Below are 14,828 nucleotides of genomic sequence, written 5' to 3'. Positions count from 1 at the left end.
CTCGCAGAACAACTTACTCACAATCGAAGATTTTGCTCTTATAAGTTAAAAATGAGAAAAATATGTACTTTTAAAATTATGGTATACAAAAATAAAAAAGGAAAGGAAAGGAAAGGAAAAAGAGAAGAAAGAGAGAAAAAAGAAGAGAAAAGAAGAGAAAGAAGAGAAGAGAAGAAGGTGCACCTGTGTGCTTCGGTTAAGCATGGACTTTAGCTCAGATTATGATTTCTTGGCTCCTGAATTCGAGCCTCACATTGGGCACTGTGCTAACAGCTCAGAGCCTGGAGCCTGCTTCGGATTCTGTGTCTCCCTCTCTCTCTCCCCGCTCCTCCTCTTGCACTCTGTCTCTCTCTCTCTCAAAGATAAATAAACATTATTTTTTTTTGTATTTTTTTTGTATTTTTAAAATGAAATTTATTGTCAAATTGGTTTCCATACAACACCCCGTGCTCATCCCAACAGGTGCCCTCCTCAATGCCCATCACCCCCGTCTCGTCCCTCCCACCCCCCATCAACTGTTTATTCTCAGTTTTTAGGAGCCTTTTATGGTTTGGCTTTCTCCCTAACTTTTTTTTTCCTTCACCTCCCCCACGGTCTTCTGTTAAGTTTCTCAGGACCCACATAAAAATTTTTTAAGATAAAGTAAAATGAAATAAAATAAAATAATGGTACATAAACATACCTTTACGATTCTGATAAGTGCTAAATAAATTATGTGCCACAAAGACTAGAGACAAATGATGAGTCTTCACAATGTCAATATATAACAAATTAACCACCTCTCTCGAATGAAATGGCATGTAAAATATTTGCACTCAGTGGCAATTAAGGAAATTTTAATTGAAAAATGAAAGATAAGCTCTCCTCCTCTGACCACACACTGCATGGGGACATAGTCCTCACTAGACTGTGAGGCAGTTAGTGGGCAGGAGGAAAGGGGTCGAATGTCGTAGGAACATTGTATAGAGACGTTTGAGAATGTAGAGAGAAGAAGGGGCACCTGGGTGGCTCCGTCAGTTAAGCGTCCGACTTTGACTCATGTCATGATCTCACTGTTTGTGGGTGGGAGTCCCATGTCGAACTCTGTGCTGACAGCTCAGAGCCTGGAGCCTGCTTCGGATTCTATGTCTCCCTCTCCCTCTGCCCCTCCCCAACCCCTCCTCTCAAAAATAAATAAACATTAAGAAAAACGTAAAACACAACAAAAAAACCCTTAAAATTTTGTGTAGGCTTTGGTGAAACAATTCCTCTCCCAGTAATTTTTCATAATTTTGTTTATAGAATATGTTTCAGCATTCTTTATAATAACAAAAAGATGCTAACAGCTTTATATTATGTAGTATACAAATAAGATTATAATATAGATAGTTATATAAGGTAACTATTTTATATAGAGTATACATAGATTATAAATAGATTATAATATATAGTACATAAATAAGATTGTAATATTATATATATATATATATATATATATATGAGAGAGAGGAGAATATGCCTTGTTAAGCATTTATCACCTCCTTTTTCTGTATTTCCATGAGTTTACACTGTTAGTACTGGGTGTTCCTACCCATTTAAGAATGGAGGTAATAGGGGCACCTGGGTGGCTCGGTTGGTTAAGTGTCCAAACTCTTGATTTCAGTTCAGGTCATGATCTCACGGCTGGTGAGTCTGAGCCCCATGTCGGGCTCTGCACTAACAATGTGGAGCCTGCCTGGGATTCTCTCTCCCTCTTTCCCTGCCCCTCCCCCACTTGTGCATGCATATGTGTGTGTGTGTGTGTGTGTGTGTGTGTGTGTGTGTGTGCGTGCGCACACACGCTTTCTGTCTCTCTCAAAACAAATAAACTTAAAAAACAAAACAAAACAGAATAGAGATAACATCCAAAGAAACACAATTCCAGGCCTTAGTCATGTTCAATCCTATACTCTTGGCCCATCTGTAACCCAGAACATCACATAACGAAGTCATAAAAATACAGAACATAGAATAATATCTACTGACTAGAGACAATGTTTATAGTATATTGCTAATTTAAAGAATGTATATGCAAGGCATGCCTGGATGGCTCAGTTGGTTAAGCCTCCAGCTCTTGATTTCAGCCCAGGTTATGATCTCATGGTTTATGAGTTTGAGCCCTGCATGGACTCCACACTGACAGTGCAGAGCTGCTTGGGATTCTTGCTCTCTCTCTCTCTCTCTCTCTCCCCCAAAATAAATAAATAAACATTAAAAAAATAAAGAATATATATGCAAAACAGATTTTTTATATCATAATATTTTTAAAAGCATCTGCAGGTACATAGGGGATCAGATGAGCCAAAAAATTTAAAAGACTAAAATTTAGAGATTAAATTTTTGTACTTTTGTATTAAATTTTATATTAAATTTTTGTAGTTTAGATTTTTTGTGCATTGAACATACAGTGTTGTGTAATATGAAAACTGAGCCAAATTCTGATCTATTTTGGCTTGATTAAAAACAATGTTTATTTATTTTTGAGAGAAAGAGAGACAGAGCATGAGGTGGGGAGGGGCAGAGAGGGAGACACAGAATCCGAAGCAGGATCCAGGCTCTCAGCTGTCAGCACAGACCCAGCGTGGGGCTCCAGGTCATGAATTGTGAGGTCGTGACCTGAACCGAAGTCAGAGGCTTAACCGACTGAGCCACCCAGGTGCCCCCCAATTTTTTTTAATTGTAATTTTAGCTGGACATTTTGTGTTTTGGCAACTAGGAGACCAAGACTGTCCCCTTACCCTTCTTTCCATCCTTACTCTTTCCCGGAATTAATGCTTATGTAAAGAGAGGGGAAACAGCGTACGTCAAACTATTACTTTATAACCTGACTTCTCACTGCTATAAGATTTAGCATTATTTCTGTTGGAAACCACAGAGTCGGGGGAGGAAGCAGTAATTTTCCCCACAAAGGGGATCAGGGAAGTAATCAGAGAAAGTGACATTTCAATTGTTCTTCAAAGATAAGCATCTCTCTGACAAGTGAAAATGTAAACAAAGGCACATCTTAAGCACTAATAGCTGTATGGCAAAAAAACCAAGGAGGCATGAATGTTTTTGGTGTCTTTAATGATCTCAAACTAATAATAATAGTAACGTTTTTCAGAGAAATTACCACCTGCCAGAAGGTGGTAACTGATTTCCTGTGGGTTTCCCATTTCACCTGTCACCTGACAACTGCAAGCATCTTTGTCTCGTCTCTCTCTCTCTTTCCCCTTCAGTGTCTTGTTTCTGGAAAAAGTGAATATGCAAATTTGACAAATTCTGCAGAAATGTTAAGTGAGTTGAAGCGGAGGAGAGACTTTGGGTGTGGCAGTTAGTTGACTATTTTTTCCTTTCCTGTTCAGAGAGAGGCAGTGGTGGGGAGGAACAATCAGAGACGAGGAGGCGGGTATTGAAGAAGTTTATGTGTTTGTGCCTGTTTGGTTTCATATTTAAATTTATTTTAAAAAGTGTTTAATGTTTATTTATGTATTTTGAGAGAGAGAGATAGAGAGAAAGCAGGGGAGGGGCCAAGAGAGAGCGAGATCCCAAGCAGGCTTCATGCTGTCAGCACAGAGCCTGATGCGGGGCTCGAACCCATGAACCATGAGACCATGATCTGAGCCGAAATCAAGAGTCAGACGCTTAACCGACTGAGCCAGCCAGGTGTCCCTCATACTTCAATTTAAAACACAATTATTAACTGCCATATAAGGTAAAAAGCATTTATTGAATGCCCACAAAGTCCAGGGAGTGCCAAGAAAATTAAATATAATCCTTGCTCTCAGAGATCTCCTGGTGGGGGTGATTTATTGTACTTTGTTTTAACTATCTGTTTACGTGACCAGTTGACTAATGAATGGGAGAGTGAACGCATGAATGGAGAGTTAATAAATTTGGCTAACAGAAGAGTGCAGGAACTGCTCTGTGTATCCAGCACCAGGGTCGAGATCAATTAGAACCTCTATTTGCGACGACATAAGAGATAAAATTGTTATCTCTCGGACAAAAGAGAAAGAAAAACTATTTTAAAATAGCGTCTTTTCAGGTTATAAATGTATATTTTGACTCTAGTTTAGTACTGCAGATGTCCTTCGCCTGTCCCCCAAATGAGTGTCTGTGAATTTCCATCTCTTCCAGAACACAGATAAGGCACTGAAAGGGAATCAGGAGTAAGAATGAGCGTCATGGATCATTTATTTTGGCCACTTCGAGGTAAGAGGAAAGGACTGAAAGAAGAAACAAGAGTAACAACAACGGGGGTGCCTGGGTAGGTCAGTCGGTTAAGCATCCGACTTCAGGTCAGGTCATGGTCTCTCAGTTCACGAGTTCGAGACCCCGTTGGGCTCTGCGCTGAGAGCTTGGAGCCTGGAGCCTTCAGATTCTGTGTCTCCCTCTGTCTCTACCCCTTGCCCACTCACACTCTGTCTCTCTTTCAAAAATAAACATTAAAAAAGAAAAAGTAACGACAAAATGGTTGATGTTTCCTGTCAATGGAGATTGAGCCTGACTGTGAGTTTTAGTTTCCATGATACCAATATCTGAGGGAGAAAAATTCCTGACAAATCATATTAAGAACTTAATGCGTTTTATTAAATATAATTATTTCATTAAAGAAAGAAATGGCAATGTCAAACATTACATGAGAAAGAAAAGTGGCTCACTGTAAATGAAAATTTGATCAAATGCATACAAATCAGAAGCATCATAAAATATGTTAATTAAAATTACAGGCTTCACTCCCATTTCATGATTTACTATACTGGCGTGTTGTTCACGTATAATGAGGGATATAGAATTAAATGAAAGTATCGAAAAATAAAGTCAAGTTCAATCATCAGTTGCGGTCAGAATCGGATTACATGGTTCTAGATTCCTATTTATAGTACTTGGCAAGTATTATATAGTTCCTCCTGCTCTTCCCTTAATCATTCTCTTCCACTCTGTTCTTTTTTATCGTTTCCTAAGTTCCAACCTATTCAATTCATCATTCTTACATCTGAGTCATCAGCACAGAACAAGGTATTCCTGGTGCAGGTCAATAGAACAGTGCAGTGTCCTAAAATGGAGAATAATGTTCCCGTTCTATGACATAATATCCATAATGCGTCTCAAAATTGTCTTAGTTTTCCTTGGCTTAAATCATAAGACAAACTACTGTGTATATAATTTTGTCTCCAAAAATAATAGTTTTTTTAAATTGGAAATATACTTTAATCTATTAAAATTTATGGGCTCTCAGGTCGTTATTTATTGCTCCAGACATTTAAAATCATACAGCTAAGGGGCGCCTGTGTGACTCAGTTGGTTAAGCATCCAACTTTGGCTCAGGTCATGATCTCATGGTTCGTGAGTTTGATCCCCGAGTGGGGCTCTGTGCTGACAGCTCAGAGCCTGGAGCTTGCTTCAGATTCTGTGTCTCTCTCTCTGCCTCTCTGCCCCTCTCCTACTATCTCTCTCTCTCTCTTTCTGTCAAAAATAAATAAAATATTTCAAAAATTTAAACCATACAGCTTAGTAAAGGAATCTCTCTCTCTCTCTCTCTCTTTCTCTCTCTCACACACACACACACACACACAGGGTGCTATTGTTGCTACTGTGAAAGTACTGGATGTGGTGGGTGTGATAGAGAGTGTGAATGCCCATGAATGTTTTCCTTTCTCATACACATTATAGACCTGCTTTTGAGGATTTTCTAAGCTCTCTTAAAAATGTGTGGGGACTCGTGATTTGTTCCCATCAAGGCAATCCGATTGGAATTGATGTGTAGTCCTTCTGGACCAAGGAACCTAATAAAAAAGAGTAATTGCTTCACTTTATTTCCTTATCCCACATCTAGTTGGAAGGACGCTGAGACTTTGGCAGAAGGCAAAAACATGCTATAGGAGAGAGTCTTCCGTTATGCGGAACCGACCATTCACAAGGAGCACATGTGACCGACACATAGATTTCCATTCTCAGTGCTGGAATCTTGGTATTTATTTGTAACCACAGTTAACATTACCCTATTCATACAGCAGAGTCTCGTCAAAGAAATGCTGTATGGTGTCAATCTATCGTCCTCCTAAAATCGGGATTGCTCTCCGTATCACTCAGGGTTCTCCAGAGAGACAGAGAAAATAGGACAGATACGAGTTTCATCTAGGTGAAAGACAGAAAAACAGATTTGTTTGAAGAACCTGGGTTAGCTCAGGTGATTGTGGGGCTGATAAGTCTGAAATCTGTAAGGCAGCCCGGCCGTCTGGAAACGCAGGCTGCTCTGTGGTACAGTCCTGAGGTACAATTCCTTCTTCCCTGGAAAACCTAGGTGTTTGCTCTCAACTGAGGTTAAGACTCAGTCTTCATGACTGAATGAGGCCTCACCACATTATCCAAGGTAATCTCCTATGATTAAAGACAATTGGCTATACATGTTAATCGCATCTACAAAATACTTTCACATGTAGACTAGATGTTGGACTAAACAATTGCCCAGCCAAGTTGACAGCACGGTATTAATCATCACAGCCCACCCCTTGCCAACTTGGCATCCACACACACTCCCTCAAACCATACTTAAAATCTTGAAATAAAGACAATAATAAAGTAATGCATCCATTGGACATGATACAAGTAAAAAGACACTACACGTTTCCCCACAATAGGACGAAAATTCCTTGTACGATGTTCCTTCTTCTCCTCCATATTCTGTAACTTAAATACTATTCCTGATATGTTACATAATGAAGGAATAAGAGGGGGAAGAAAAGAAGGATATTGCATCCACATATATACACACACGAGCACCAACGTATTCACAACAAAATAAAGAATTATTCATAATAACTGCAGTTTTCATTTCTGCCACTGGCCACGTGGTTGTAGCTGATTTTTATACCTACCTTCTCATGTTATCCATTCCATATTTATGTTACCTTCAGCAAGCACTTCAGCTAATCATGGTTCTTTACATGATGGGATGACCTAAACTTTCTTTCCTGAAGTATCTGGGCCACTAGTGGTCCTGCCCGATTGAGTTGTAGTGTTCCATTGGTTTGAATCACAGGGCATAGTAGTGCTAAGAGGCACCCTAAAGATCTCCTGTCTTTTAGACATACTCTTCCTTACCTCCATGGTGGAGAGGCAATCCAATTTCCCCTAGTTAATCAAGATTATTCATCATTTCAGCAATAATTTTCCTGTTGGTTCAGAAATAGAGGAGCCCATAGTGGCCATGTGGCAATCATCACTTATAATTCAACAGAATCATTATGGTGTCTCCTGAGGGAAACATTCCTTCTTCGGGACCAGCAGAGAATAAGGTTATGGGGACAGAAAGCAAAACATTTTGCTAGTGGATGACTAGGCACAATACTGAGTAGCGTTCTCCCATTTCCACCCCTTAAATCTGGATGCGTGAATCCTGGCTAGGGGAGAGGCTGTATATCGGATGCTGGTTCAGAGCACGTACAGCCTTCTAGAGAAGCTTGCTCTAGTCCTACAAGGTAGGACCTCACAGATCTGGTGCTGTAACTGAATCTTCCAAAGGTGACTCCACCATTGTATCAGGCCAGCTGCTTCAGATGGCAGGGCACACAGCAAAATCAGCGAATTCTGTAAGCACAGGACCATTGCTTCCCTTACTTTGCTGTCAAGTGGGCTCCTTGAACGCAAACGATGCTGGGTGGAATATCACGAGAGTGGATCAGGCAGTCTGTGAGCCCACAGATGATAATTTTGGCACAAGTATTGTGCACAGGGAAATTGGATTTGTATTCAAACTGGGTGTATTCCAGTAAGAACAAAATACTGCCCCATTCACGTTGAAAAGAGGCCCAAGGTAATCGAACTGCCGCCAGGTAGCTGGCCAGTCATCTGAGGAATGGTGCTGTATGGGAAACTCATTGTTTGCCGCTGGCTGGTTGGACACTCAGTGGTGGTTGTAGCCAGGCTGGCTTAGGTTAAGCGGAAGTCTGTGTTGCTGAGCCCATGCTTCTATCTTTGGGATCATGGCCTCTTTGTTCATGAGCCCATGGGGTGATGCCTGGGGAAAGATGCTCACTGGCATCCACAGAATGGATAATTCTAACCATTTGATTATTAAATTCTCTGCTGAAATCACCTTTTGGTGAACACTGAAATGAAATACAAATATCTGTGTGCTTTTTGCCCCGGCAAAGGGTTCTACCTACATACTGCTTTCTCGGACCCCCTTGTCACTAATTTTCTTCTATTCTTTCCAAGTCCATGACCATCCAGCCAAATCACTGGCGACAGCTCATGAGTATACAATCACCCCTCTGGCCATTGCTCCTACCAGTTATAACTAACAACCAGGTGCATGCCTGCAGTTTGCCCATTGGGAGGATTTCCCTTCACCACTGTCCTTCAGGGACATTCCAGAGGGAGGCTTTAGTGCCACACTGCTTACTCTCAGATGATCCCTCAATATCATGCAGAACCAACTACAAACCAGGCCTGAGTTCTCTCTGGTCCATGAGGGCACATGTAGGAGCTGGGAGAGAGAAAGTAAGGTAACAGGAATGTGGGCCATGGGTACTTGGAACACCTCCTCATTTAACTTACTTGTGCCTTGGGGCTTGCTTGAGGCCAGGTACACTTACATCACTTCCATTTTATAATAGAACGTTGCGGTGCATGCCTAACATTATAGCTTGTTGGGTCAGACAACCCTAAGTTCAGAGAGGGCAGCTCAGTTTGCATGGTGACCTGGTGGGCCATGGTTAAGTGTTCAGTCTCTACTAAAGCACAGTAGGTGGCCAAGATCTATTTTTCGAAAGTAATTATCTGCAGAGAATGATAGGACTTTGCTCCCAAATCCTAAGACTCTGCACGATGATTCCCCAATGGGGCCTGCCCAAGCCTCCAAACAGCATCCTTATCTGCACGGTTACTTCAAAGCATCATTGGGTCTTCTGGATCATGTGGCCCAACTGATAGAACAACTTATACATCAGCTAAGACCTGCTGTAGAAACTTCTGTTATTCTATGTCTCACACCAAACTACCATCTTTTCTTTTTTACATGTTTCATTATTTTTTAAAGTTGATTTATTTATTGTGAAAGGCAGAGAGAGAGAGAGCAGGAGGGGCAGAGAGAAAATCCCAAGGAGGCTAAGCACTGTCAGTGCAGAGCCCGATGCGGGACTTGAACTCACACACTGTGAGATCATGATTTGAGCCAAAACCAAGGGTCAAATGCTTAACTGACTGAGCCACCCAGGTGCCCCTCAAATAGCATCTTTTAAAGTCACGTAGTAAATGGACTCTACCAGCACATCCAGGTGAGAAATATATCGTCCAAAATCGTAAAAGCCCCACTACTTTTTAAACCTTTGTTTTGGTTATAAGAGGGATCAGATGCAGCAGTTTACTTCACAGTAGGAAGAATATCTCAACACGCTGCACACTGGTGGACCCTTAGAAATTTCACTGAGGTGACAGCCCCCTGAATTTTTGTTGGATTTCTATCCACCCACTGGCGTACAAATGTTTTACCTATACGTCTAAAGTGATCGCTACATCTTGCTTGCTGAGTCCAATCCGCATAATGCCATCAATATAATTGACCAGTATGATGTATCATGGGGGAAAAAGATGATCAAGATCCTCATGGGCTAAATTATGATATAGGGATGGAGGGCTGATATCGCCTTGAGACAGGACAGGGAAGGCATATTGCTGGTAACAGCTTCAAGCAAGCTGCTTCTGGTCGTCTGTATGAAAAAGTATCAAGAAGAAAGCATTTGACAGATCAGTAACTGCAAACCATGTGTCCTCACATATTAATTTGCTTAAGCAGTGAAACCACATCTAGAACAGCAGCTACAGTCCAGGTGACCAGCTAGTTAAATTTACAATAATACATCGTTATTCTCCAAGGTCCATCTGTTTTCTGCACACGCCAAGTAGGTGAACTGAGTGGGGGTGTGGTGGGAATCGCTGGCCCTGAATCCTTCAAGTCCTTGATGGTGAGGACTACACTTCCTCCAAGCTTGTGGCTTGCTTTGTTCTTAGGGAATGGTAATTCTAATGACTTCCACTTAATATCTTCCACATAATCTCTTTTATTCCACTATTCAGGGAATCAGGGACTAGACTGTGACTCTCTAGAATTGACCTAGAACTCTTCCTCCTGTACAGATCAAGTAAGAATTTAATAAACGGTCAACCTAGTTCTCTTCTAAGAATATCTGGATCGACTAACCAATAAATTATTCTCTCCCGATTACTGCTTTGGCTCCATTAGAATATATAGTTATATTAACTATATCCACCTCGTCTTTGATGATATATTGGCCCTGCTTGGTCTCTTCTGTCTAATTATTCCTATTGCATTTAAAGATACCAATTCAGGGGCGCCTGGGTGGCTCAGTCAGTTAAGCAACTGACTTCGGCTCAGGTCATGATCTCGCGGTTCGTGAGTTCGAGCCCCGCATCGGGCTCTGTGCTGACAGCTCAGAGCCTGGAGCCTGCTTTGGATTCTGTGTCTCCCTCTTTCTCTGGCCCTTCCTCTCTCTCTCTCTCTCTCTCTCTCTCTCTCTCTCTCAAAATATAAGTAAAACAAATTAACATTAAAAAAGAAAGGATACCAATTCATCAGCAACAGTTATCACTGTAATTTTTCATTTACAGATGAGAGCAACCACAGAGTTCTTCAAGTGCTGGAGTTTACCTCACAAATTTGTTCTTCAGAGTTTTAGGGAAGGGTATGTCTTCTGGGCCTTCCTGGGGTAGAGGACGGGTCTTACATGATAAATCCACTCTAGCATTCTGAGGCTTTGGATCCTTTCCTCTACACTGGACCAAGATGGTTCTGTCATTTCCACTTTATTTAGTGTAGAACACCTTTTGGTCCGTGTTTTAGTCAATTGACCAAACAAACTGTTAGGGCCTTTTCTTACCCCTCTAGCTATCTATTAAATGCCAATCTCTGTTTGTGGTGTGTTTATGTTAGCAAATCAGACCAGATCTAAATTTATGTTCCTCCTACACTCATCCCACATCCTTTGTGTTCATTCCCATACCTAGCCCCTGGATTTCTCTGTGTATACACTAGACAAATGATGCAGTTCTTCTGGAACACATCTCCTCATGGGTCACACTTCGAATCTCACCTTTTGGGATTTGCCAGAACTTGAGTCTAGTTATAAGTTTAGAAGCAAAGATGGGTGGTGGGAGTGAAAGAGGCACCATGAGGAGAATCAGTACTGCCTTCCAAGGTAAGTACCTCTGGTGAGACCAGCGACCTCAGGAAGAGCAGGAATGACTTCATTCCAGGCAGGGGTGGGCGGGCTGTCTCTACCATCAAAGAAGTTTCCACGGTATTTAATAGAATTTAGTTCAGAGTTCCCATTCCCATTTCCAGGATCCCATTCCTTCCCAAGTGATAGTCTCTCTTGAACAATAGACAGTTTGCATTTTGTGTTGCAGTTCAGCAACTCACAGGATGAAACTCTGTTTTGTTTTCATTAATCTCAGTTTGGTCTCTGAAGAACATAAGGATTTTCTCCAGGGCAGATAGAGAAAATTTCATCATTTATGTAGCAGTTGAGCTGAGAATTTGAAGCTCTGAGCTTCTCCTTTTCTTTCCTCGTTTTGTCCAACACAATGAGGAGCAAACTGCCAATCTCATTGTACTCCTTTATCTGACAAAAACATTCAAAGGTGTCAAGTAAATGGCCACTCAGAACCTCACTTCTTATAAGTTTTTGTAATTTTTTTTATTATTTTAAAGTTTATGTATTTATTTTTTGAGAAAGACAGAGACAGCATGAGCAGGAGAGGGGCAGAGAGAGAGGAAGAGAGAACGAATCCGAAGAAGGCTCTGCGTTGTCAACACAGAGCCCGATGTGGGGCTTCAACTTACAAAACCATGAAATCATGGCCTGAGCTGAAACCAAGAGTTGAAAACTTAACTGACTGAGCCACCCAGGAACCCCTCCCTGGTTTGTGAACTTTAATCACATCTACAAAATATCTTCACGGCAACATATAGACTAATGTTTGACCAAATGCCTGGAAACCATAGTTTAGCCAAACTGATACATAACCATCTTACTCCCTATAGTCACGCCAAGGCTCAATTACCATCAGGAGTGGGCACTTGACTCTAGGAGAATCCAGAATTTAGGTCTTGTGACTTAGATGGAAAGAGTATATTGCACCAAAAATAGTTTCATTCTAGGAATTTACTATTGGAAAATAGAAAAGCTGGGAAGCAACCAGAGAGGCAAAAGGTGAAGCTTGTGGAAGTTTAAGCAGGGACAAGACAATCCAAATTACCTATAAATGAAATTAACATCATGAGGAAACAGTGAGTAAAAAGTGTTCAATTCAATATTTGAGAAGGTCATAGTTTCAGAAGCATCAGAAATGGCACAAGATAAAAATGGAGACAACAGGAAAGGGAATAATAATGGTGGCTCCACTCTAATGCCAGTTTCCAGGAATTCTATAATAATTGAAGTTCTTATTTTTAAATAACAGATATATCCTGAAAAGCCACTGCTAGTTCCCAACTTGAGCTGGTCTGAACATGTGTTTTGTTAGCTTGTTTGCTTTTGTTTTTAACAAAAATACCTAACTACAAGAGAAGCCAGTAAGAAAATCTTGCTGGAGGAAGTGTTGCTTAGTCTGAACTTTGAGAAATGAATGAGGGCAGCAAAGCAGGGCCACGGATCCCACATTCTGCACTTTGCCCCCATCATAGCCTGTGCTCCAATCAGTGAAAAACAAGAGAGGGAAGGCCCACAAAAGGAATTCCAAGGAGAGTGTGATTTATTCTGGCAGCCTGGGAAGCTATTGAAAACATTTAATTTCTTGGGAAGTACACAACACACAACAGTGATTACTCTTGAATGAGTGAGCACAGCATAGGGGTCTTTCAGTTTTACATTTAAAAATATGGGTGGTTTGAACTTCTTAAAGCAGGCATGCATTTTTTCCAGTAAATTAAATAGCAATAGAACTTCTTTGAATATCGCCAGAGCACACGATAGAAAATTTAAAAGCCAAACCGTAGTCAACTGGTAAGTATGTAAGACGTGCCTTTAGAATCGTTCGGGTCTACATGCGGAATCCCAACAACTAAAGGCTTCGGGTTTGATTTACATCTGATGTCTCTGGAATCATGTGGCTGTGTTGTGGCAGTCTGGAAATTCACCCAGGGCCAGGGTACTAGCTAGAGTCAGTGGCAGTAGAGGGTGTTGTGAAACGCGCTAGATGACAATGGATTCCAAACATACTGAGAACGTCTGACGACACTTAGCACCCGATGGAATGTGGCAAGAATGAAGATGGAAAACTGAATGTGACTTCCAAGCTCCTGCCTGGGAAATTGGTAGGTATCCACGCTCTCTGTGAGAATGTGAATGCAAAAATACATGATGGATTTGGAATAGTCTAAAGGAAAATGAGAGAGGAATTTTGTGAATTGAGGAAATACATGTTCCTGCTCAAATGGCTGGAATAAGAACAAAGAGCGTTTTCAAAAGGAAAGATTGTGAGTTGCAGTTACCCTCAGAAGCGTTTTATAATTTCTTATACAAGACGGAGTCTATCTGGGGCTGTAACGATAGTGTTGTTGTCAAAGTAGAGAGGCAAAGACAGAACCAACCACTCCACCCCCTGTTCATTCTTTCAGGTGGTCTCTGGGAGCGGCTTGAGGGTGAGCTGCTTAGACAACTGCCACCTGAGACAAAGACCTGTCACAACCCCCTCTCAGCAGGGGAGATGTGGGGGCCTCGCCACTCAGGTTGGTTGAATCTCAAATTATACCTCCTTAAGCCAAGACTCTGAAACTGACAAGGTTGTGCATTCTGCTTACTGGTGTCTTGATTGGGGCACATTTTATTTTAAGTCATCTACATTTAACATAAATATTTAATCAAAGTTGCCAAGGGTGCTTTGAAGTATCAAGCAACAGTCATTTCTCAACTCAGGTGTCTAGACTAATCAAACCTTAAGAAAAAGTGCAACATTCATAATGATACCATCATTTTATTGAATCATTCCAGTTAAATTTGATTTCAGTTCAGAAATCACAACATTTGCTTTTCTCTGACAGAAATGCAGCTCTGGGCTATAATTTTCATTTTGATTGAAGGGCTGCGGCTTGTAGTGTTTGGGGACCACATGAAATCCAAAGCTATGTGACTCTCATTCAGACCCACATTCTGTGACCCTTTCTTTAAACTGAAGAATGAAAAGGGAAAATGTTTTCTACACCAATTCTGATCCTATAGCGATAGGAGAGCTGAATTTCTGCTCTGCTGAAAGAGGTAAATCTTTTGTTAAAGCTGTTGAACCGCACTGATAATACCTTCCAATATTATTCCTGAAACATCAAGAAAATGATGTTATTGGGGGTTTTACCATCTTTTGCTGGTGAGACGAAGATTAAGTGAAATGACATACAAGGAGGCTATCGATGGAATCATTCTTAGAAAAAAAGGAACTCTAGCAATGCAGTCCTCCGTGAGGATGTTACTGAAAACACCATTTCTTGGTGTGTTCCACTAACTGGTCTAAACTGTTTTTAAAGACATACATGATTATATTGAGATACATACTTTTGGATATTGCCTAACACGGGAAAATTCTATATTTGGACATTGTAAAGATATACGAGTCTTCATTACTGACAAATGGTTATGAATGATTTGCTTTTCACAATTCTGTGCTTCTTGAGGAAACTCTGACCTATTTGGGAGGCCACCGTTACCATTAAGTGTTTCATCAGAGAACAATTAGTGCATGTGAGTGAGTTCCTCCTTCAACAGAAATGAAGAATTGGACATCCCTGAACCCACTGTAAGAGTGGCCATATT

Source organism: Prionailurus viverrinus, chromosome A2 (assembly GCF_022837055.1).
Source record: "Prionailurus viverrinus isolate Anna chromosome A2, UM_Priviv_1.0, whole genome shotgun sequence".
Lineage (NCBI taxonomy): Eukaryota > Metazoa > Chordata > Mammalia > Carnivora > Felidae > Prionailurus > Prionailurus viverrinus.
Note: the sequence above shows the minus strand (reverse complement) of the source record.